The 26,562-nt window shown below is 35.5% G+C and overlaps 1 protein-coding gene across 1 annotated transcript in view; it reads left to right on the plus strand.

The window, feature by feature from the left end:
• Positions 1-26,562, plus strand: part of LOC123679138 (zwei Ig domain protein zig-8-like) — a 520,657-nt gene that overhangs the window by 270,042 nt on the left and 224,053 nt on the right. The gene's annotated exons all lie outside the window — the stretch shown is intronic.

Consider the following 26,562-nt stretch of genomic DNA (forward strand, 5'->3'; position numbering starts at 1 on the left):
ATATCGTCGAGGAATGATAGATTCATGGTTTCCACAAGTCTTAGAAATCACCATCTTGCGCGTCTCCAATTTGGACGAGACATAAATTGGTTAGAAGCTCAGTTGACCCAGGTACTTTTTTCTGATGAATGCAGATGCAGCATTCGAGGAGCTGCTAATCGTAGATGCGTTTATAAATGTCCAGGAGAAAAGGGGCAGCACAGTTGGTTTTTATAAATGAATTTTCAACAGCAGTAAGTTACATAGAGAAAATTCTTATGGACCATAATGTACCCTTCCTGGTAGAGCAGGGACTTTATATACATGATAATGCACGCCTACATACTGCTCGAAAAGGGACAGCGTACTCGAATGAGGTTGGGATTTGAAGGTTCAACGGACCAGCACGAAGTCCTGACTTAGATACCATCGAACATTTATGAGGCCAACTGGAAAGCAAGTCAAAACTATGGTTCCATCACCCAATAATTGAAGGCCTTCCAGAAGAGAATATTCGAAGACAATCACGAGCATGCAAAAACATTTGGAAGCTGTAATCAGAGCAAGGAGAGGTCACACGTCATACTGATACTGAAACTTTAATAGGTACGATAATTTCTTCAATTTCGATGTTTTTGATTTTTTTCAAAATATGCTTATTATTTCTATGCAAATCGAATAAAAAGTTCAATTTTTTCTTAGTTTTTTTTTATAAAGCAGTAGGGTATCCTACTGAAGATATACACCTGGTAAAATTTTATACATTTTTGTCGGTTATCTAAACAACCAGAACTTTCCATTCGAAAATTGTGATAACAAATCTCATTTTCACATTCTATTTATTGAACACACATCCCGGCAAATACTAAAATAAACATGAAAAATATCCAGATCACCATAAATATTGATTGAGATCGTATTTATTTTGCGCTGGATGGAAAAACGAAGATAATTTTCGAAGCTTTTGACAGCATAGATTGCCCCATAAAAATATTTATCGTTGATGAAGCGAAATATTTTACATTCAGATTGTCATTCATGATTGATAACGTGAAAATTGATAGTGCCCTCGATTTCACATCAATAGATAAAATGCGATTTAACAGGTCAAAGGTCGAACTCTTTGCCTCCCTCCAATTCAATGAAACGGTTTGCACCGTGTTATGGTTGCTTTGAAGTTGAGAATTCTACCAATATAGAATTTTCACCTTATTCCTTTGACTTCGACAGAAATTATTTTCTTCAAAACCTTCGCTCTTTCTTTGAGTCTTCATCTCTGTCAGGAAATAGTAAAAGGCGCAATATTTCCAATAATAACACGTTTTCGAAACGACAGTTATCGGCAAAAGGTGACGTATCGATTGTACAACTTGACACCATTCATTCAGTTCAGTTGACATCAAAGTGACTTCGTTTCATACAAACGCCTGGAACTCCAAGAAAGCAAGCCCAGCTTAATAAGGCATATATAGCTGGCAATCTCATATGCTAATTTCATTCACTGGCTTGTTTATGCTTGTTACATGTTAATGGCAGGATGAACGCTGTTATCTTGAATACGTTCAAGTGCTTTAACGACACTGTGACGAATATTGGGCCTAAATTATGTTTCAGATTAGATAATATGGCGAATAACACATTTGACTGGTAGATTGAAAACATATTAGCGAGGTATCTGGCGTGACCTTCCATTGAACGCTCTGATACAGAAACGTCAACTAGATGTTTCAAATAACGACGCTGTATATTCATGAACAAGTTGATGCAAGCGTCATGGCAGTGCATTTTCGTTAGGGATTCGAAAAAACCCGAAAGAAGGCTCTTAGAAAGGTGTTTTACCTTGAACATCGGAAAGTAAACAACGGCATCCTAGAGCAAAACAGTTTGACAGCGTTGGCTTGAAAGTTAAGAAACTGAAAGTGAAATATAAATTGAGATAAAAGAATATTATCGGCTACTCTGTGATATTTCAGGTCTTGAATTTATAATATATATATGTAGGATCCAATTATAGTTCCCTGTAAACAATTGCGATGGTCAACCGGATGCCTGGAGACCTATTAGTTTCTTTTAGTGTCGAGGGCATGACAGTTTCAATTTATTTACAGGGAACGAATTGTTATTGTACATATAATGTAAAAAAGATGTGTAAATCTTCGGGGTGTCGAAGAATGTGTCATGTCGGTTGTAAAACCTAAGAGATTTACGGGGGTTGGGAAAGTTCGAGAACAAGACGATTGTACCAGATGTGTTACATCTGTTTATCAGGTTCTAGTCCTTCTAGAATATTCGATTTCCAGGATTCCGCGACGATCTTTGGGGGCGATACGGCAAAAGCTCTTATTGGACTAGGGGATGGTACCTTCCCCTAAGGGTGTGGTCAAACCGAGAAAAGGGAGGTCTATATTCGAGAAAAGGTAGTTTCAATCGGCAGAGAGTACAGATCAAATTAAACCGAAGACGGGTACAGACGGTACAGTTCAACTTAAGCCGAAGACGAGTCAAGTTCGGTTGGTCAACTTAAGACGTAAGACGAAAAGACTGTTCGCGGACTAAATTAAGACGAGTTAGAGACGAGACGACCGAAAACTTGAAGTACGACGAAGACGTGATAAACGAAGGCTTTTCGAGTAATCAACAAACGAGTTAAAAACGAAATTCAGTACCGTAGTGAGAAACTTGTAATTAAGACGTAATTAGGATCTTCTCAATACTGAGTTTGTACTGTATAAGTGTGGCTTTGTAAATAGATGTAAATAATTGAAAAGAGTTAAATTATTACAAATCCAACAAAGTCACGGAGAAAAAGACGAAAGGCCAGCTAATCGAATCATACCTCTAGACGATCGATTAACCAAGCCTACATATATTATCCCAAAATAAAGTTTATATTTGTTGAGCTTACAGCGTCTACGTAATGATTCGATGGAAAGCGTGTTCTAAATCAATTGGTAGTCTCTTGTGAAGTGAGGGGCTATGGTGCGTTTCTCGGGATCGGCTCTTGCGTTGTGCGTACGCGAATTCTACAAAAATTGTATTTTTTTACTGTATAGTGAAGAATCTCGTCGAATATTTCATGCACCGCATATTGTACAAAGGGCAGCGATATAAAATTCAGTTGTAACAATAATTGAAACTCCAAAATGTCATTCAGATGTAAGAATTCATAAACCAGGCACTTGAGCGTATTAAAAAGTTACCAATTTCTTGTTTTCGGATGCAGCTCATATAAAAGATCATATGAATGGTTTACTGCCATTGATTTGTCACCAGTGAAGTTTCTTTGAATCTGAAGTTGACGTTTGTAAACCAACTTTCCTATGTGTAGTGTATGTTCATAATCGATATACATTTTTTGGACTTATTTCCTTCAATTGCTTCTTTACATATAAAGCTTCCTATAGACCCATTGCATTTTAAGACCTTAATAATTTCATATCTCCTGAGTGATAACTTTTAATCTTTTCAAGGCTTTGGTAATTTTCGATAATGTTTCCTGAAATGACAACTTCTACGATTGCAATTCAGTCAAATGGATTCCGCATGAGTATGGCAGTGAATTCTGGAAAGCTTTCAAATAAACAATGATAAATTAATGCATATCGTTTATATTTGAGTTAATCAAATTATTCTATTTCATAATTCATGCGGCCACTAATCTGTTACAATATATATTGTTATATTGATTATTGTTTCGCCACTAGGGACGAGATATAGAAAATCACAATCGAATCAAACTGACCAAATAACATTATATTCATTTGCCAATAATTATTATTTACTCATTTGAATCAATGTGCGGCGCAAATGAGAGTTATTCATATTCTGTCATTATGAATATTTTATTTGGTCGTATGAAATTCAGTTGAAGCCTTCGACAAACACACACACAGTAATGACTGCACATTCAGTTGAATTCGAGCATGATGTAGTTTTATTCATTTTCCTGTTCATATAGATTCTGAAATGATAATTGAATTCCGAGGGTTTAGTTCAAATAGACAAACGTTGTATTGAAATAGTTATTATTATTGACGAAAAAAAGTAGGGGTTTTCAACCACAAACTCAAAATTACAAACATAAAATGGAATTCATGAACTAGAAACTGAAATAATGAAGGAACCTTCTTCAAGATTCCAGTGGAAATTAAGTGATACTCTCAAATCGATAATGTATGCTCGTCCAGTTGATTCATTATTTCCGGAAATCCACCTTCCACTCTTATCTGCCAGAAATCTTGGAATGAATTTAATTTCTACCCGAACTTATTTCCAATTGTATCTTACCTCCCAGATACTACAACTGCTAGATTAAAGTCACGGAAACCTTTAATGGATTAATACCTTCCTTCAATCTAATGAAAGTGACGAGAAAATTTGACGTTCGGAGTGGAATTCTTGTGATGTCTTCAACAAAAGTCTTATCGTTGATCCTTCAGAGAAAGTTCTAGGTTCTACCTAGGAAAATTTGATGTGTTTTAAATCGACTTAGGATTGGTCATGGTCGTTGTAATAGTATGCTCGTCAAATGGCATTCTATTGATAGCTCACTATGTGAGTGTGGTGAAAAAGAAACCACTGACCACTTAGCGAAAACTTGTCCAAAACAAAACCAAGTTTCATGGTGGTTTTCAAGCTTTCCATTCAGTTTTAGATTCTTTTTCAGAATGGGTCGCTAAGAATGGGTTACCCAAGAGGTAACGGTAAACATTGTACTATTTCGTTAGTAGTCGAAGCCGTAGAACTTAAAACTTAACTTAACTTATTTCGTTAGTGAACCTTGTTCTCCAAGATTATGACCTTGTTCTCCAAGCAAACCAACATGTTTAAAACTCAATTGGGCAGTAATTCAGGTTGAAAAAGAGTAAGAATAACTCAGTTTAGCCTAGAAGCAACATTCCTGGCTAGGAGTGCTGAAAACGGTATACCCAAATGTCAATTGAAATTGTGAAATTTTTTTGACGAGTTGATGCCTAGTTTCCAGTCAGACCGAGAAAAAACAAGGAAGTACCAGGAATTCTTCGATTGAATTCAAAACATATATTATTTTCTGAACTCATTTTTTCGCCTCAAAGGCAGATTCCTTTCAAATAACTGCAGCCAAGCCAAAGAACAATACAAGAAATCTCAACTTTTTCTGAGTACATTTTCATAATTCAAATCCAGGATGAAAATTCTCCTTGATGCCTCATTAGAACCAAAATGAAAATCGGCAATTGAGAAGAGGAAAAAAAAACTACAACCGAATCATATAATTTAGGTGGTTGTTTGATGGAATTTGTTGGATTTTAGATCAGAAATTCATTATCTAATCTTTCGTGATGTAAAGTTTCAGAAATAACGGTATGGAATTGTTCGTTTATGAAAGACCAAGGACCAACATTATTGATTGCAATTTTAGAAAGTGTGGGAGAAATGTTCATGCCCTACAAAAATCCTGATAGATTCAATCAATTAGCAGCACACTTCAACAAGGTAAACACTACTAAGGAAAATCCAAGAAGTTCTCTAGTCAAATGAGTCTAGTTTCAATATGTAGTCGATGGTCACTGCTTGACTTCCGTAGGCCACTATAATGATCTGGGTATCATAGTGTCCTATGATTTAAGCTGGTCTCAACACGTGGTGGCTATGGCAGCAAGTGTCAGACATATATGACCTACATGATTCAGAGATCGCTTAGGGGTTGCAGCCTGGCAACGTGTCGAACACTTTATTGCAGCTAGGTGCGTTCTTTGATGGAGTGTTGTTCCCTTCTTTTAAGAACGATTAACTTCTACTCGAGTCTGTTCAGCGTTAGAATTTCCTTTGGTAGGATAAGCCCAGACTATCAAGCTCGTATGAGACTACTGAATCTGCAAACATTTGGGGATCGACGAGATATAGGTGATCTGATTGTAACTTATCAGGCTCTGCATGGGTTTTTTGATGTGAATCTAGATCACCACTACATGAGAAGAAGCACCCAACTCTTTCAGAGAATTTCAGGAGCACACTGCGTCAAAAATTTCTTTCCAATGGAGTTTTCGACCGATGGAATGGGCTACCACATAGTGTTGTTCATTTAAATTCAGTCAATTCCTTCTAAAACTGACTCGATCAGATCATTAGAGACCAGAATCATATCTAATAGAGTAACTGTCAATTTTTACGGGTTCCCTCAATATTTCTAGTAGCTTATGAACTCCATTTGATTTAGAAATTCTGTTTTAGGCGTGGTAACTCCTACCCTTTTTATTTGTAAATAATAATAATAAACTGTGCATCATACCCACTTCCAACACAGAAGGTCATAGAATTCAAAGAATGTTTGCCTATTGAGAAACGGCAATACATACCAATCGAAGACCAAACATCAACGCCACTTTGAGCTAGAACTACAACTTCCTCCAATCATAACATCAAACACTCCATCGTATTCTATGCGATCTCGTCAGTTAATGCTACGACTAAATAAACGAACAAGAGAACGGATTGTTTACATACCATTATAACGAACGACTACTAGATGATGAATCGACTGGTTCCATATCTATGGGGGTATTGTTATGATATGTAGTCGAACTATAATACTGTGACATTTGAATAGACAGCGCCAGCGACAATCATTTCTTGCTTCGGAAGATTTATAATTGATATGTTGGCATTATCTGTGTACACGACGGCCTCAGAGCACATAAATATTCGGACGTGAATAGGCCAGTCAATGTGACCTTGCCGGTGCGTGGGAGTTATCACTTGTGAAGTTCACATTCAGGCCGGGTTATTGGATAGGATTTTTGGACATTGTTTCGGGGTGGATTCCAGCCTTTTATGCTCTTATTGATGAGGGTGTGGAAGGACTTAGAGGGCCTATATAATAACTTAAATCATAATGCACGTTGTTCGAAGGTATGCCTCCTTGGAATTCTTCGTTGTGCGTAATAAAGTATGGTATCAACTGCATTTTATCATTGCTTGCCTTTTATATTTCAGAAATTGGCAACGTCAAAAGCGACGTTACCATAGTGAAGTATGACATTTTTTATGATGAGCTAGTGAACATTTTCGTACAATCATTTTTTAGAACTTTCGATGTGTATAAGCTCAATAACAATGCATCGATGAAATAAATTAGAATCTAGAGGATTAAGCACCAACCAAAATCACTGTTTATTGGTGGTGTTGTAAGTTCAATCGTGGTCGCCGTTTGGTCAAGGACGAATTTCGTCTGACCTTATACTGGGTGTTCTCAAATTAGAGTTACGAAGGAAACTTATATCAGTTGATCAAATATTTATTAATCTTCGCTACAGATTGGGTAGATAAATACCAAAACTTATAATTAATGCATTCATTAGAGCTTACTAGCTGGATCTTTATAATAATTATAATTTTCTTGAGGATTACTAGAAATTTTTTGTCGAAATCGATAGCAGATACGACAAAACTATAACAAACTAAAAAGTGTAGTACTGGACCAGAGTTTTCCTCTAAATTTTTCTAAACTAATAGCCATTCACCAAAATATAGTTTTGGAGGAAGGAGGCAGGCATCCTTCTAGAAAAAATATCATCCTGTAGATTTGCATTCAAAATTAGCATATCACATGGTGAAAACTTCAAACTTAAATATCCATGGCCAATTAAAATTGAATATCTTGTGAAGGGAAGGTTATACGAGAAAACAAAATGTTTGGAGACTCATATTATAGGACTTTTTTTCTTAAAATGATCCGAAAATCTATCATTTTCATTTGTATCTCCAATTTAGGAACACCGTGTAATTACCCCCAGTATCCCCTCATTTCTACGTTCTTGTCATGAACTTTGAGTATAGAACAATAATATTTTATATCCTATGGTCTGTCATTATATTCCATTCATTTGAGTAATAATTCGATATGAACTGAATTGTAATTTATTGTGAATGTTTGCAGTGTCTAAAATCAGTATTTCCTTCTTAAACGGTTCCTGGCAGATAGCGGGCATTCGAAAATTTTTGAAAAGCGCCCCCTTACAGAACTCTGGTGAAGCAGAACACCAAAGCAACAGTTGGGTCTCTCAATAAGTCTGAAACAAAATCGAATCAGTAAACACACCAGGTATTCTATACATCTTAAGGTCGACCAAGAGACCACAAAATTGCCACAGAAAATCGATTCTGTGCAGAAATTGACAATGCAAGACCGTCATGTAACATTGAGGTTAAAACGTTTACTATCCAAACTAGTTTATGGGAATAAATGAAAAAGAATCAAGTTCAAAGCCTGCATCTCCAAAGGGTTTCGAGATTTAACGTGAAAGAATTTTCAATTTTTACTAGAACTATGTCAGTTAAATTTAATTTACCTTGTAACTGACTGGCGAATGCGCTAATTAAAAGTATTAAATTTCAAACTAGGTGAAACGCTTGAAGATACTGAGTAAATGAAATTCCAGTGTTATGGCCATACCTTTGTATGTGATGCTGACAATATTAGATTTCGAAACACCTTTCACAACGATCATAAGTAATTGTCGAAGTGGCAAGTGTTTCATGAATCAACTGGATAATATGTCATCAATTTGGTACACAGACGAATTAATATCAGACGGGGCCCCAATTCAAGCTGTCCTTGCTCCTGGATCAGGAGCAGAAACCCTGCTGCTACTATAATGTTCTGAAGGGATCCCCGAAAAGAGGTACACATACGTTTCAACAACAGTCAGTTGATGTTGAGGCACTATGAATCACATATCTGAAAGTCTTATAAAACCATTAAACATATGGTTTGAGTAGACAAAAGACAAAGGATGTCGAAAAGAAAAACAATTATTAAAATCATTAAATTATTAAAACAAACATTATTTCACCAACACTGTGGCTTCATCAGGTTACATTTCGACTGACAAAAAATTTACACTACATTCAAAAGATTGGGATCATACGTTTAATGATAACTTCTCCATATGCAAAATAATAACACAAGACTAAGACCTTAAGAAACACTTGAAATAAACAGGTTCAACACTTAAAATGTTTTCTGAAAGAACAAAATTTATTCAACAAACAGGATTTTATCTCTCATTACCGTATCGAACGGGGTGAGACTGACGAAGATCAAAGAAATCACTTTTTTACTTCACTATTTTTTCCGATTCGAACTCGGTTGAAAAGATACAAGCTGTTGAAAATCCTTTAAAAATTTAATTTCTCGTTATATCCTGCTAATGGGATGAAATCAAAGGAAATGATCTTCGAAATATGGTTTTCTATTGACCTTTTCCCAACATGTAATTCCATCAAGGTCCGGTCAACTCAAGATTGCCCGCTATACTAAGAGGAAAGAAAAATGAAGGTTGAAAGAGGTTTATAGATACACGATATTATCTGGGTTGATTTTAAGTGTAAATGGCAAATTAACGACCGCGCAAAAGCTTCAGACTTCACGTCAGGGCTTTTCTAAATTTTTTCTCCCATCCTTTTGCGGGAGTGTCAGTTTAACCGCGAATTCATAAAGTTAAGAGCATGATCGACTGGAGCGAAACTGCTCGATGAGGAATCCGTTACCGCCGACACTTTACGACCCCATTATTCCTTCTCCTCAACAAAGCATTATGAACAGATCCACCATCTTCGAATTCATCTCACCTTGCATACCTCCTCTCAAAAGAATGGAGTCAACGCCGGAAAACTTGAAGCGAATCCTAAAGTTTAAAATATGCGGTCGTTAAAATAGTTGAGATGCATAATATATCAAAAGTTTCAGAAATTTTATCATGGAAACTTTCGAGACATGAGCCTGCTTACTCCATTTTATATTACATTTTCATTAGGTCCCATACATTCTCCGTAACTCACTGTACGTGATCCAGTGGAGAATTTTAATAAATCTTTTATGTATTAAAGTGTAGGCACGTGGAATCATGAATGTGATGCTTTGGATGATTCTCTAGAAGGAAATTACAACACGATTATCCTCTGGTTTTATAATGAAAATTATTAATTCTATTTGATCATTGATTCATTCTGTAGTATACAATATAAACGATCCTACATTTCAATATTTTTGAGGTATTTTCAATGTTAACTAAACAGCGCTGAAGACTACCATAAGGTACTACTTCCTTAGGTTATCGAAAACGAAACTGATAAATTTGAGAGTTATCGTGTCTTAAGTAGCCCTTGACCTCTACGCCAATGAGAAAAGGAGCTCTTCAGAGCCATTTTATTGTGTTCCCTATTTTCTTCTCAAAAAAGTACAATTTTCAAAAGTCGCTAAGAGTCCAAGAATATGACTTTAATATTATCGAAACATCAATATTTTTTGAGGAAACATTTCATATGTTGCGAGAAAGGTGATTGAACTCAAGATAAAAGGCAGTAAATCAATAAAAACATAAAAATATTATAAAGCCTCTGGGTACAATATCCTCCTAAATTCAAAGGTTTATTATCAACTTGTCAGAAATAAATGTGGAAATATTAAGTTCAAAACCTGCATGTCGAATTTAATATAGAAAAAATATATCTGTAATGTATTTAATTGTAGGTATATAAAACAATGAAAGTGATGCTTTGGATGATTTTCTTGAAGGAAATAATTATTCGACTATCTTTTCAGGTATAATAACAAAAATTTTGGAATTTTTGTAATCATCGATTAATTTTAATGTATGAAGTTGTAGTATAGGTACTTTATTCTTCAATTCAATATTTTCGTGATGAATTCAATGTTAACTGAACAACGCTGAAGTGTCATATGGTACTACTTTCTTTGGTTATCAGAAACAAAACTGAGCAATTATTAGAAATGAAATGAGGAACTTAAAAATGTTTGGGTTCATTTCAATAAAAATAGCCGCAATAACGATGATGTAAAAATTTCATTTCACGACAGTTTTTCTGTCAAATATTTCCATGCACATCTCATAATCGAAGAAACTCGAAACTCCCAATTCCTCCTATATTCAAATCATTTCCAATCTTCGAACTGAAATTTTCAAACTGAATTCCATAAAACAAGTCAATATTCGAACAATATTTCACCTGAAATTTGACGTGTTATGGTGGCAAAAATAAGAATCGAAAAGTTTCAACCGAAACGCTTGGGAGTCTAACGAAATGAAAAAGAATGGGGGACGTTCAAAAGATGGAATCCATGTGAAGGGCTCAGAGGAATTCTCGACGACATGGGAAGTATTCATATGATTTCGTCTTTCATCAAGAGAAATGTGCTTCATAAGATTTCACCTTTTCAGGGTTCTATCGCAGAAGCACAACCAGCTCTGATAGACTGTACGAAAAATCTTACGTTCATATCGGGATATGAAGAATTTTTGAATGAACGGTTCAATTATTAGAAACTTCATATAATATATGTACATAGTCTTTCTACGGTATATTACAATCATCTGGGGAATAGTTACTATTTGTTTCGAAAGTTTTGATTCCGCTTTGGCAAAAAAGCAATCTTTCCGTGAAATATTTTCAATTCGACAGTTGTGTCGCATCTTTCTGAAACGCAGATCTAGTGTCTTCATTCAGACAAAACCCGCTTTATTTCGATTGTATGCCAAATTCGAATAACAAATGACTCAAGAAATTCCTGTAACCCAGACTGTTACTAAGATATGATATGATGAAATTATCAGCATTCATAAAACTGATTCAGTATCTTGATATCTTGAAGAATTTCAAAAGATAATTGACACTTCTCAACTCTCATTGGAGTTTTAGTTCATGTTGAAAGCATATGTTTTCCGGTGGTGAAATTTTTTTTTAAAGTATAATATCAATGTCATCATTGATTGACAGTATTACAGGAATGTTGAATTTGATCAGCAGGTGTTTTACTTTCACTTTTCTCTCCGCCGGAGGAAGAAGTGTTGCTATAAGGAACTACCAGCAATAGTACTAAAATGTTGGTATTCAGACGTCATTTATAGATGGATAGACAGATATGAGTTTATTCAACATAATAAACGAATTATATCAATTGAAGTTACATAAAATGTACAATGTATAGGGTGGGCAAATAAGCGAGGTAAGCGGCTTTATCTCAGGATCCACTCATCGTAGAGACTTGCGGTAAAAATTTTTACCACTAAAGTGTATAATAAAACACACTGAGAATTATTTTGAAGTTCATACCTCTACCGCTAGGGGGCGTAATAGCTATCGTCGAGTAGAAAAATGAATTTTACTCGAAAATGTTTCATATAAAGTTGAAGAAAAAATATCATCACTGTAATCCTTGTGAAATTCTCTATCTTTTTGAATTGTCACTTTCGATTTTACATCAAATGAGGTTAGGTGAAAGGGAGAAATCTGACTGATTGAAGTGCCTGTAACTTCAGTTTGGCTCAACATTTTTGAGCAAATTAGATCTCGTCTGGAAGGTAATATCTTGTTGATTGAGGACAAAATATACTCATGATAAATTTGTTTTTGCTGCTTTCTATAGAGGGCGCTTAGTCATAAGTTCATTGTTTTGTTCATTTTACTTCGAAATTTCAAATGTAATGTTAGGATTTTCTTAACAGAAACAGAAATTCCATCAAATTTTCTTGAAAAATCCTGCAGGTCGCAAAGCGATAGTTTCAAGCGTTCTGAAGTTATGGCTGAAAGAAGATATTCTTCAACTGATGTACGGCGAAAAAACCTTTCAACTGGGTGCATAATTTTGATGCATTAAAAAAAATAGCATATTTAATTTGATGGAGAAGTTACTTTTCATGGCTTCCCTTCTATTTTACTAAGGCACTCAATAAAATATACACTTCTCCTCCGCATTATATATTATTCTTCTACCAGATTATAGAATTCATCCCATCCTCACTTCTAAGCTTGACTACCCATATCCTAGCACAGGATAACGAGGCATAGCATGGCAATTCATAATACCTCCAAAACGCCTTCTTTACTTCATTACCATGCACATTACTCTCCTGCATTGAACGCTCAATTAACTATCCATACATATAAAAAAAAATAACGGCCCTAGAAATGAACCTTGCAGAACACAAAACTCGTTCTCTTATATAACGATGGTAGCACGAGCTTCCTTTTCTGGTTTGGTAGATAAAGTCATGTTCTGAGCAGATTTGTAAAAAGATGAACATTCAAAACTCACTGGAGCCAAGCAACATTGAGAGATATTGACAGATCATATATCAACGCATACTGGATCCTTATCTATACGAGCGATCACATCTTGGAAACATGAAATGTCAACCACTGATTTCATTTCGTAACAGCCTCCCCCAAGAGTCAGGCAGTGTAACTGAACGATGTTATTTAGGGTGACCTGTTATTCATCCCCTATATATGGACGGGACGAAAGGCTCGTGGCATGCCATAAATATTAATGGCCCAGAATGTTGATTCATAAAACATATCTGCGAAAAAATCCGACCGGTTATACTTTCGGCTATCAGGCGCCCCTTTCATTCGGAGCTGAAAGAAGCCATTGAAACCTGCACGCCTACCAAATTACACTAGTGGACGATCGCGGAAGGTCATTTGAATGTTGAATTACGTTGGTGTATTATTGATGCAGGTCGTCGTGGATCGGGGAAGCGATGATTTCGGGTGTATATGACTTGGTAATTGGTGTAGGAGTGAGAAAAATAGGGGATGCCTTCCAGTTTGAAATGTAGAAATTTTTTTCAATTCAGATCTCGTTTTGTTGAATCAGTTTTTCTAACTCTGGTAAGCCATGTCTCCTTCCTCCACTTACCACGAACACTATTATTTTACCAGATCTTTCAATCTTATTGTCTATTTCTCACAATAAAGATTTATTTCGTGAAACGTCACTTGAAACTTTCATTCCTTGACGATGCAGTTTGAAAATTGCTTCGAAGTCTCTTGTCTGCTAAAAATGTTGAGATTGTGTTTCAGATTCTCCTTTTCGATAATTGTGGGATCGATTCGAAGCATTTTAATATATTCTGAATCATTCAATGGAAAAGTTTGAAAGTGAATCACAATGTATGTCTTCACTACCTCTGTCTCATCAGTTATGAAGGTATATAAGTCATAGTTGTAATGACACATTGATTGTTTTATAATAATAAGGATAATAATGAATTTATTTAACTGCAAAACAATTACTTGATGACACATAAAAAGTAAAATATCCATCTTAGTAGAAAAATCGAATAACGCAAAAATCATACAACATCAAAATGAGTAAAAACAATTTGGAGTTCTGTGATAGGGTTCATGAAGTCAATCTTACTCTTGATGTATAAATATTAGAAAGAAGTAGGTTTATGTATGTAGATACATGGAAATGACAACATAATATGAGCAGTTAACCTGGTGTATTTATTATTAATATTATTTCAGTGAATCGGGGTCTTTACGGCTCTGTTAGCCTAATGGGAACTGCAACCAAGTTAATCTTTTGTTCTTAATTTACCTCTTCACACAAACTGAGGGAGACCGTTGATGCTGTAAAAGTGACAGCATCCTTAAGATCTTCAGCTGTTTCTTCATGAGTATCCAGAAATTACTTTCCCATGTGAATGGTTCTTAGGCCAGGCAGCTACAGGAATTTGCACACAATGTGTTCGGCCGTTTCTACTTCTACCTTTCCTCAGAGCCTGCAGACTCATTTGCTGACAAACCCATGCAGTCCCACCATTATTCGCAGCTCAGCTCGTGGTAGCTTCAGAAGCTTTCCTCCGGAGGCTTTTCCTATTGTCTCACTCCCATTGCTGGACACTACCTTTTATTGGTATTTCCCAAGCTCACAGCAGGGCACAAACCAACAGGTGTCAACCTTGATGACCTTTTACAATCGGCTTTTTCATTTCCTTCAATACCACAATGCTCCGGTACCCATAGTAGAGTTACTTCATTGCCTTTGGCCAGTTGCTATATGGTATTACGGCATTCACTTGTCAATAAAAACCCCTGGGTATATGATTCCACGGACTTCAGCCTGGTCTGGATGTCCTTAGTGATGTAAATACGCGCCTCTTTGACGTTTCTTCTGAGACACTCTTGGCACAAGTCTAGACAACTAATGGCTCAGCTTTCAACATATAGGGCACACTTCCCAGAGATCTATGAATCCTCGTTTCAAGCCCAGGACTTTTTGTTCAAGTAATTTTCGAAGATCTAAGCTGGTCTTACCTATAGAATAATAGATACGTTGATAAGAGCAAATTAACTAGCATTCAAAACGAGCTACTGTTTGAAGTTGCAAAGTCATTACTGTTAATCCCCAATGTTGTCTATACCCGAACACATCATCTTTATTGGACTAAATTATCTTAGTGAGGAAATATTTCGAACTCATTACCTTTTCTTTATGGATATTTTCAACTTCACCTCATACCTATTTGGTTTGTTATCTCTGTAGCTTTGAGAAATTCCAACGAAAAGCCCAAATTGGTCATCTGAATACCTGGAATTTCAACTTTTATATGTGACATTGAGTAAGAACTGATTTTATCATATAATGGCCACTTTGGAGATCTTCTTGTTTCAGAGTTGATTGCTAACTCACGAAAATAAGCCGGAAACACATTTTCAGGATTGTTTCAAAATTTTTTTTTTCATTTAACCGAGAACGCAGAGTCCCCGCATCAGCTCTCAAATGATCGTAACAACATATGTAGGATCCAGTAATTGTTCCCTGTAAATAATTGAGATGGTTAAAAGGATGTTTGGAGACCTATTAGTTTCTTCAAGTGTCGAGGGCATGACAGTTTCAATGAATTTACAGGGAACGAATTGTAATTGTACATATAATGTGAAAAGGATGTTTTATTCTTCGAGGTGTCGAAGATATGTCATGGAGTTGTAAATCTTGAAGAGATTCATGGGGGGGTTGGGAAAGTTCGAAGACAACACGGTTGTACCAGATGTCTCACATATGTTTATCAGGTTCTAGTCCTTCGAGAATATTCGATTTCCAGGAATCCGCGAAGATCTTTTTGGGCGGTACGGCAAAGCTCTTATTGGACTAGGGGATGGTACTTTCCCTAAGGGTGTGGTCAATTCGGAAGGAGGGAAGGATATTCAGAGTGGACGGGGTAAGTTGCGGTCAGGGAACGAAGTAAGTTTGAGTCGAGAGTGAGTCGAAGTTCAAAATTAAGTCGATGACGGGTAGAGTTCAAGGCAAGTCTAAGACGAGTCAAGTTCGGTCGGTCAACTTAAGACGTACGACGTAAAGACGAGACGACCGAAAGTTTGAAGTACGACAAAGACGTGATAATCGAAGACCTTTCGAGTAATTAAAACTAGAGTTAAAGACGAAATTCAGTACCGTAGTGAGAAACTTGTAATAAGGACGTTATTAGGATCTTCTCAATACTGACTTTGTACTGTATAATTGTGTCTTCGTAAATAGATGTAAATAATTCAAAAGAGTTCAATTATAACAAATCCAACAAAGTCACGGAGAAAAAGACGAAAGGCCAGGTAATTGTTGACATTGCTTCACCTTGATAACAACAGAACTAGTCCATAGCAATAACACGCTATAAGCGCCTATTGATTTATGAAAAATATACATTTCCACATGCTACATTTATGGTAGGAATAACATTTAGAATCGGATCTCAGCTTATTTAACCAAGATACATTTCTTCTCTGGGAGTTCAAAGGCCTTTCTCAGGTGCACAGCTGGCAGAAAAACAAAATTATAGTAGTTCCCCTAAACGTGGAGTTTAGGTAAATGTGTGCGCCCCTATGCAGAATTTAAATCTCATGCTAGGCATAATGGCCCTACATTACCCATATATCACGTTTGCAGGACAGAGAATTCCATATATACCCTACCTGACGTGTAATGGTTCCATTACGTTTTGAGAGAAAATACGTGACAGACCCTTATAATCCTGGCTACCAAGGAGTTCGCTTCTCGTATACATACACCTGCTATTGTAGAGCTTCAAAATGAATAAATGATTATATAAAAACAATGATGCACTAGTCTCCACAATTTTACATGGGGAAAATAATTATCTTATTCGTCATATTGTAACTTTATTTCATTCATTTTTGCTGTTATGCAGTTTGGTCTTCCACATGGTTCAAAATCCGAAGCTATCCATCCTTTCTACAAATGATGAATATCTTCAGATGACAACATTTTTGAGGGTAATATTCGAATTTTCAGCCGGGAATTGTCCCAACCGATGAAGTTCGACTGATAGCGAATACGTCATCGAACTAAATTTGTCCATATTAGATCTTGATGAAAACCCTTGAATGTAAAATATCAATTTCATGCTTTGTGTCGAATTTTATGTTGTTATGGGTTTCTAACACATGTCATTCCAGTGACTTGTCAAAATTTAACTAATCTTCCCTCAGCTTTTCTGAGATCTCACCACTCCTTAGGATGAGTGAAGCCGTAGAAGAGCCATTTTTCCAATCTTTAACCAGACTTTTTGTGAAATATTTTCATATGGAAGTTTTTAAAAAATATTAAACTATAAGTTATATCTTGCATTCAATAATTCTTCAATAAGAAATTAAAATTCATCTAATTATTCTCTTCCCATTCCAAAAAAACTGATAAATGAAGAATTTACGCAGAATTCTTCGAAATGAATAACAGTGAAAACTTCATATGAATCGATGGCCTCTAGCATAAATAAACTGTAATAATTTTTGAACTGATCACTGAAACGGTATAGATCATAGTAAATTAAGAAGAATGTCGAAAATAAACTAAGTTCTGTGACCACCGAAACAACGGAATTGAGATTTCAAGTTTCTTTTAAAATTTCGAGCTGATTATTTCATCAAAATCTATAATTTGAAAATAGTATTGCAAAGGAAATACTCAATATTTTGATTACAAATTCGATTATGTTCGAGTTCTATGTCCTAGGAGTTCAATTTTTTTCTCAGAGCACCATCCCTCCATAAGATATATTCAATTTGAATTTGGTATATACATTTCAATTTCAAGTTTACGAATGGTTTCGATTGCAAATCTACAGGGTGATATTTTTTCTGGAATATTGCCCACTTCTTTCCTCCTGAACTTCATTTTGGTGATCATCTGGTATATTAGAAAAATATTTGAAAAACTTTGGGACAATATTACCCTTTTAGGTTAATTGGAATTTTTGTCGTATCTGCTACCGATTTCGAAAAAAATATCAAACAATTCTTTACTAATCCTCAGGAAAATCCAAATTATCATGAAAATCCAGCTAGTAAGCAGTGGTGAATAAATTAATCCAAAGTTTTTGTACTTATTTACCCAATCTGTAGTGAAGATTCGATAAACTGGTATAAGATATAATCATCAAAAAAAAGTATAGAGTACCTATAGAAGTATAGAAAAACTAGGAGAAAATCTCGAAAATAAAGCGTTTGCGGGTTCATGCTTGTAAGCCCTTTTTTCAAATTATCCAAGGAAATTCCCATTTTCCCACAATTTAGAAACACCCTGTATAGAATAACATTTTCGAGCCTCGTGCAGAAGAAACATCGTTGTCTGACCCAGCAAAAATGCAAACAGAATATCAATTGAAAAGCACTGACCTGAAGTCAAAAGGTCTAGTTCATTTATACGCCAATTACGCCCTCGGATATCATTTATATCCATCTACAGTTCGGTGGTGTCTACAGTTGCAATTGTCGAATCAAAGAATGCGTGCTGAAAAGCTCGTGAGTTTTATGCTGTAGTTAAAAATCCGAGAGTTATTGAGAATCTTTCCATGAACATAAAAAGCTCACCATTCTATACCCGTAAATATACATATGTAAAAAATGGAATGTCAGATAAAAATCATCAACTGCTTCAATATATCTGAAATCATAAGAATATAGCGTTACCATTTACAACAACTAAATCTTCACAGATCTTCAATTGAGCACAAAGTTTCTACTGAAGTTCTAGTACCGTTGAGCTAATCAACATAATCTTTACAAGCATTTGATAACCATTTTGAAAACGATATCATCAGCTTCAAAAACTGAAATTTATTGTTATAGTTAGTTTTAATCATTATGAACATTTCCCAAGCGTTCAGCGAACAAAATTGCATCTTCAGAGATTTCAAATTACTCTGAGATTAAATTCAGTTACATCACAATGACAATGATATTTCTGTCGAAACTAGAATTCACGGTGATCATCAATATCACATAATTTTTGAAATGATTTGTCTAACTATCCAAAGTACGCCTTAATCTGGGTAATCATCTCTTCATTAGAGCCATATGTCTTTACCGAACGAGCATTTTCGTTTGATTGAGGACACATAATAATCGTTTAGGGCCGAAACCGAAGAATCGCAATAGCAATTCGGAAGGCACTTCATACAATCCGGTTATGGTTACTATCGATTTGGAATATGCTGCATTGCCTTGGGAGAAAGAAGTTTTTATTTATGAACATTTAAAGCGAGTTACAACTCCTATCACACTAATAATGCACTGAAATTCACACTGGTAGCTCTATTTTTGTTACTTTCATAATAGTAGGAAAATATTTCAAAAAGCACAACCCAAAATGAGAATATTTTTGGTCTGCTTACAATTCCTTCAACAGCTTCATTAGAGATATTTAACTTCTACCTTTAACAGTTGAACTTCAATCAAAAATCGAAAATGGTCTCAACCGAAGAATAAATTGAACTTTTTGTTGACAAATTATTAGATTAATTCGATTATCTGAATATCTTAATTGGATACAGTATACACAGACTTTCAGAAGGCTTTTGACAAGGTTGCACATGATCATCTTATAACGAAATTATACAATAAGTTTAGCTTTTCCGAGAGCCTTGTCAAACTGTTTCGTTCGTACCTGGTTGATCGACGTCAGTTCGTCCAGCTGGAGGGTGTACGGTCATCTGAGTTTATACCCACTTCTGGAATACCTCAGGGCTCCAATCTTGGGCCCCTCCTATTTATTTTGTTTGTGAATGATCTGATGGATGATCTTGAATTGCCGCATCTGATGTTCGCGGACGATTTAAAATTATATTATAAAATTCAGTCACTGGAAGACTGTGTTCAACTTCAGCTCGAGCTGGATAGTGTTGCCAAGTGGTGTGGGGATAATCTTTTGAGTTTGAATGTTTCAAAATGTAGTGTTGTTACCTACACAAGGAAAAAAGATATGCTGAGATATGAATATTTCGTCGGGGATCAAGTTCTGTCTCGAGTTGATGGTGTGAAAGACCTTGGTGTGGTTTTTGATCAGAAGTTTACTTTCATTCCACATATCTCCCAACTCATTTCATCTGCTTCGAGAACATATGGATTCATTGCTCGTAATGGAAAATATTTCAGCAATACTTCAACATTTTTGAGTCTCTTTCATTCACTCATCCGAAGCAAGTTGGAGTATGGCGGCATTATTTGGCATCCTGTTTATTTTTGCCATCAATACCACCTTGAGGCCGTTCAGAGAAGGTTTTTGAAATTCTTAGTTTGGAGGGAGGATAGGGTTTATCCACCAAGAGGATTCGACCATGGTGCATTGTTACGTCGATTCAATGTGGTTTCGCTGCGGGATAGGAGAGGAATTTTGTGTCTCAGATTCCTATACAAACTACTGCACAACAGTATAGATTGCCCACCTCTTCTGGCTGCTTTGGGATTCCGCGTTCCAAGACCTGCGTCCCGTGCGGTGGAGTTATTCCACTTGGAGACACCCAGGACCAATTCTCTGATACAGTCGCCCATTTGGTTCATGGAGTCTACTTTCAACTCAGTTGCGAGAGAGTGTGACATTCACTTTGATTCGTTGGCGTGTATTGTCGATAAATATGTAACGGGGTTAGATTGAATGTATATGATTGTATTTTTTTTTATATTTTTGGTATACGGTTATCTTCTTGCTCTTGAGATATTATATTGGTTATCAGTGTGGATTTTTGATGTGTCATGTATTGAAGCTAATTTAGATTATTGTGAATCGATATTGTCGGTTCATTTCTGTATTTTTTTTTGTTTTTTTTCATCTCATTCTGCACTGTAGCTTGGTTTTTTTTTTATTACTTGGTTAATTATTTTCTGTAATTGGGTGTTTACCTGTTGAAAATAAAGATCTTATTATCTTAACTCACAGAAGATCTTCTTCAAGCTCCTAAGAACAAACATTTTTAATTTGTTTTGATTCAAATAAGCCAATGATAAACGGTTCTCGGCATTATTCTATCAATGGTTCTTGAGTTGAGAACTTTGTGAATTTGAGAAAAATAACGACCCAATCATAATGAAATTCATTTGTGAAATTATGATTCCAGTCATACAAAATTTTATGAGGGTAATCTAAAAGGTAAATGAAACCTGAAGGATGTAATACATGTCTATTTTTGGTCTTCATATTTTCAAAAGATGAATTCTTTTCTGTATGAAAATGATCTCAACCAATACGGAGAAGGAAATAGCTGATTGAATCCTAAAATTAGTAACAATTATCGCCTATTCAACTTTCATCAATGAAGAAACTCAAGTCAGTCTAGGTAACCTTAGTAACTGGGGTCACATGAGGTTATTCCGATCAACTTCTGAATTAGCTTCTTCATTAGTGAAAGCTGATGAATAGGCGTTAATTATAACTCATTCAGATCTCAGATGAGTAGGATTTGTATTTTCTTCTCTTCCATTAATATCGATGCGATAATACAAGATGATGGAATGGTGTACATTGATGTTTTGAGATATAGGCAGAAGAATGGCATAGATGTAAAACGAGGATGTGGAGAATGGTGAGTATTTTGCCTCGAATTTTTAGTTGATTCAACCATCACAACACAATATTTTCACCTCATTATCAACATTTTTGAAAATACTACTCTTTTACCTCTAATTCATTTCATATAGTTGAAGCCTCAGAGGAAAGAAAAGATAGAGGTGCCTTATAGCATTTGTGGACATCGCTATAACATTTTTGTTTACAAACACTTATAATGTACTGCGTTGCCATTCTGAGAAAGAAGTAATCTTTTCTCCGTTCTGTGGCATAGATGTTTTGCGAATATTCTGAGGATTTGGCAACACGGTTCTGTTGTTGTTATTGCACGTGTCAACTAGAGGTGCGTTAAGGGTTAACTGTTCATTTTAATTTCACGTTTGTAATCGGCGTTATTTCATACAAGTTTGTGAATTTTAAGTTACATATTGTTAATTTTAATCATGGTAAATACTCGAAAAACATGTATAGTGTGTGAAACATCGGAAATGAAAACCTAACCTATCATAGGTTAGTTCACGTTTTGAGTCCATAGGCGTAGAATATATCTCGTCTATGGCGTAGTATTTGTGGTATATCGAAAACTTAATTCAATGCTAACATTTGTAGGTTTCCTTCAAATAGATAATTTAGCAAAATATTGTGCCACGTATTGATATTGCAAATGAACAATTTGCCGAAATATGCATATGTTTGTTCCAAACATTTCAGCACCGAAAACTTAATAAGAGGCAGTAAGAGAACCATTGACTACGCCACTGAAATGTTTACCGCTCCTCTAGTTGTCAATTTTGCAGGTTTGTTGTTGTCCTATCTCACTTTATCATCATGCTGTTGCAATTGATTACAATACAACGCTATTTACTTCTAAGGGCACCTCTATCTTTTCTTTCCTCTGAGGTTGAAGCTTTCAGATTGTGATTTCAGTCGACACAGTGTTAATTGTTTACCGGGTTTTTAATTCAACAAACAAGCACCTTCATAAATACCTCAATAATTTGCTCATAGTGCTCATGTTCATAAAATTGATGCAAAGTTCAACGTTTCTATGAGAATTATCAGTGGAAATATTAGATCTACACTTTTACATTAGTTACCAGTGCTATCACATATAGGTATCTACTTCCGCCGCATATTCGTAGATAGGTTGCAATCAAGACATCTTAGAATATCACCTCCCAGATACTAAAACTGCCAGATTGAAGTCACGGTAGCCTTTATGGAACTTTCCTTCAATCTAATGAAGTGACAAGAAAATTTGGCGTTCAGAATGGAATTCTTGTAATGTCTTCGACAAAAATCTAATGATTGATCCTTCCAGGTTTCAATCTCACTAGGGAAATTTGGTACTTTGAATCGACTTAGAACTGGTTATGGTTGTTGCAATAGTATTTGCTCTTCAAATGGCATTCTATTGAATGCCCAATATGTGAGTGTGACTTAGAAGAAACTAATGACCACTTGGTGAATAGTTATTCAACTTATGAATTTCATGGTGGTTTCCAAACTGTTCATTCAGTTCCAGTTTTTTTTTATGGGTCTCTAACTTCAAATCAATATATTGGAAACAATTATATTCATTTATTATATTTCTGTTTCTATTAGTTTTTGTTTTCATATTTTAAAATACTATATGAAGTGAAAAGGTTGGAGAAAAAATATTTGCTTGGATGAAGAATAGGCCCTTGAATATAAATTTGTCAGCTTATTCTGTGAACAAAAACGCAAACCAATCACTACACCTAGATGGGGATAAAGAGTTTTTGGAGAGGTTTTTATATGTGCTCTTGTGACATACGTTGAGATGTATGATGTTCTGTTGAGATTCATGCTTCATTGTTTGAAGTTAACAATATTCTGTATGGGTCTTTATCGAAAACATATCCGCTAATTAACTTTCGATAAATAGTTCGAATGGTCAGTCTTGATGCTGAGAAAGCTCTCCGTCCGAACAATGGGTGCTCAAAAATATTAGTTACTTGACGAGAAACCAGAATAAATATTCTCTATAATTTTATTTCTCTTGAAAGTTTCGTTTTGTATCAAAACATTGTCGTAGTATGTGAAGGTTAATGGATAAAAGCTTTTATTATTATTAAGTTAACAATATGCATCCAGAATTAACTCGTTTCTAGCATATACATAAACCATCCCTATAATAGGCGAATCCTCTTCCAAGATCTATAGATTTCCGACAACATTATAATCAGGAACATAGCAAATAGAACACGTTTCGCGTATATCTCATCAGATATCCCCTAATATCATTCGTACCAATCTCCAGAATCCCATGTCAAGCTGAATATTTGATAAGTCGTGTGTCCAAATTATTCCACCTCTCCAGTACAGCTGATGCTTTCAGCTAGACCGAGATTCCGGCAAATGAAAACACATTTATAATAATACCGGCCGTTGTTGATTTAGTCGTCTCATTCCGTTGAACGTTGCAGATTACGTTTTAATGGAACGATGAATTTCATCCAGGAGAAGTCCTCGGATTAGTTGTCGATGAATTATTGCGATTTCTTCGAATATTCGGGAGTGTTCTCTGTCGATAATGCTCGAGGTATTTGTTGCCGAAATTATGATTAATAGCGGAATTTATAATCGATTCACTTCAGGTCAGTGCGAAAATTATTCCTGAAGAAAATAATGTGAATGTTTTTCACTTATGCTATGGAGAGAATAATCTCTAATAAGAGATGCGTTATTTCACAAATAACCAGAAGGATGCATCGCGATGAGAATTGAGCATATAAAACTGTTACTCTCCGAAGGGTTCTGTCATCTAATTCATATGATACTGATCAACAATAAAATACTCCTTCTTGTTTTCATATCGCTATAGATGATTCAAGTTGAAAAATAACCATCAAAGTCAATTCTATTTCTATGTAAAAATAAATAACAATAATAAATCCTGAGAAACAGCCGAATGTTAATGTATACCTCTACGCTACTAGTGACTCGTCGCTTGAGCTCAGGATAAAGCACAATACAAATGTATAGATAGCATGATACCGGTAATCTCAATTGAATGAGATGATGATTAAAATCGGATGAATTTTCAAATAAAAACTTAAAATGAAATAACTAATACAATTTTTGCAGAAAAAAGGTGTCGCAATGAAAAGATTTCTGTGATTCAAAAAAACGAGTACCTATAAATCCAAAGATGTTCATTTCATTGTGGAGAGAAAGGGATGGAAAACGATTTCAGCCAAATGGCCGCCAAGGCTACAGTTGCGGCACCATATCCCATGACCAATTCGAACATTTGCAGCATTATGTCCTCGATCACTTCACAAATTTCATATTAAAGGTTTTGAATCGATTCTGTTGCATTTTCATGGAATCTTTCTCGTTGCTCACAAGATCCCGACGGCGAATTGTGATTACTTCAGTACTTGAAAGTATGAAGGCGAGTTCTGAATTGTAAGCCATGTTCCACATCAGTCACTTGTACACCATCTCCTGTTATCGGCTGTGCTATAAAGGCTGTTTCATAATACGTATTCTCACACGTCAATCGCTAATTTGTATTCTAGATGAACTCCTTGGTTTCAATCTAAGATTAATTAATCAGCTTTTGAAGTCTAGCCCAAAGATCGTAATGGAAAGTTAGCAACCTAATGGACTTTGTCATGGTTAGTCAGTCACCTTGCAGTCACTAAACGTAGGTTCGATAAAATGTTTGATTTTCTGCTAAATACATATGTACGTTTGATATTAATCAAAACTAGAGGTAACCATTAACGGAAATACCCTCTCACATTATTTGTCTCAAAATTAACCCAACCAGCACATACATAAGTAATATCACAAATTTTCATTTCCGAAAAACACTACTCATCAATTTATAAAATTTAGGATATCTTCGGACCCTCTGGATCTCAACAAATGATCGTGAAATCGCTCTAAGAGAAATTTAAATTCTTTATGAGCTTTGCACATCCAATTGGATTTTCCTAAATGCATTTCCACCATATTTCTGAAGTATGTGAGAGTGAATTTGGGTGTCCCTCAGGGTTCTGTCCTGGGACCTCTTCTATTCCTACTTTTCATAAGTGATCCGCCCTCAAATCTGAGGAAGGTGATGATTTATGCAACAATTGCCAGGATCTTCTTCTTCTTTTGATCAAAGTGAGAATGATTCTATTCCTATGACTCCTCAGCAGTAGTAGCTGTACAGACCTTCGATGAGTTGCAGAGGTTGTGTTATCTATTAGTACAGTGCTTTGTTGATTGGTATCGTTCTAATTCAATCATGATCAATATTGATAAAACTGAATGCGTTCATTTCGCACTAAGAAGCAATGAACTCAGATTGGTTGTACGCTATTTGGATGAAAGTGTTCTATCTGCAGAACATACCAAGTTCCTTTGCATTCATATCGATTCACACTTGAATTGGAGCATTCATGTAGACGCTGTTTAGAACTGTGTAAAACTCAATAGCTCTTACATTTCCATATGTAGAGTTCGAAATTTACTTCCTATGCGATCCATCCTGAGCATCTATTACAGTTTAGTGAATAGTCACCCATCTTATAATATCCTGCTTTGCAGTAATTCATCAGATGTTGGCAGAGGTTTTGTTTTGCAGAACATTGTATGATTTGTATGATATTATTTTTCAATTTTCATTGAAAATGGTCTCCTTACTCTAGCCTCGATTTGTATTTTTAGATGCTCAATTTATACGAAAGAAAACGAATCTTGACCAAACTCCCAAATTTTCATAGCTACAGTACAAGAAATGAGGGATTATTGTGTATACCAAAACATAAAACTTCTAGATTCGAATTATCTCCAATGTATCAGTCTATAAAATTTTGTATCACCCAAATCTTTTCGAAGTCTCAAGAAACAGTCAAAAGAACAATTAGGACTATATTAGTCAGTAAATGTTATCATTCTGTTGCCGAATACTT

This window comes from Harmonia axyridis, chromosome 1, assembly GCF_914767665.1.
Source record: "Harmonia axyridis chromosome 1, icHarAxyr1.1, whole genome shotgun sequence".
Taxonomy (NCBI): domain Eukaryota; kingdom Metazoa; phylum Arthropoda; class Insecta; order Coleoptera; family Coccinellidae; genus Harmonia; species Harmonia axyridis.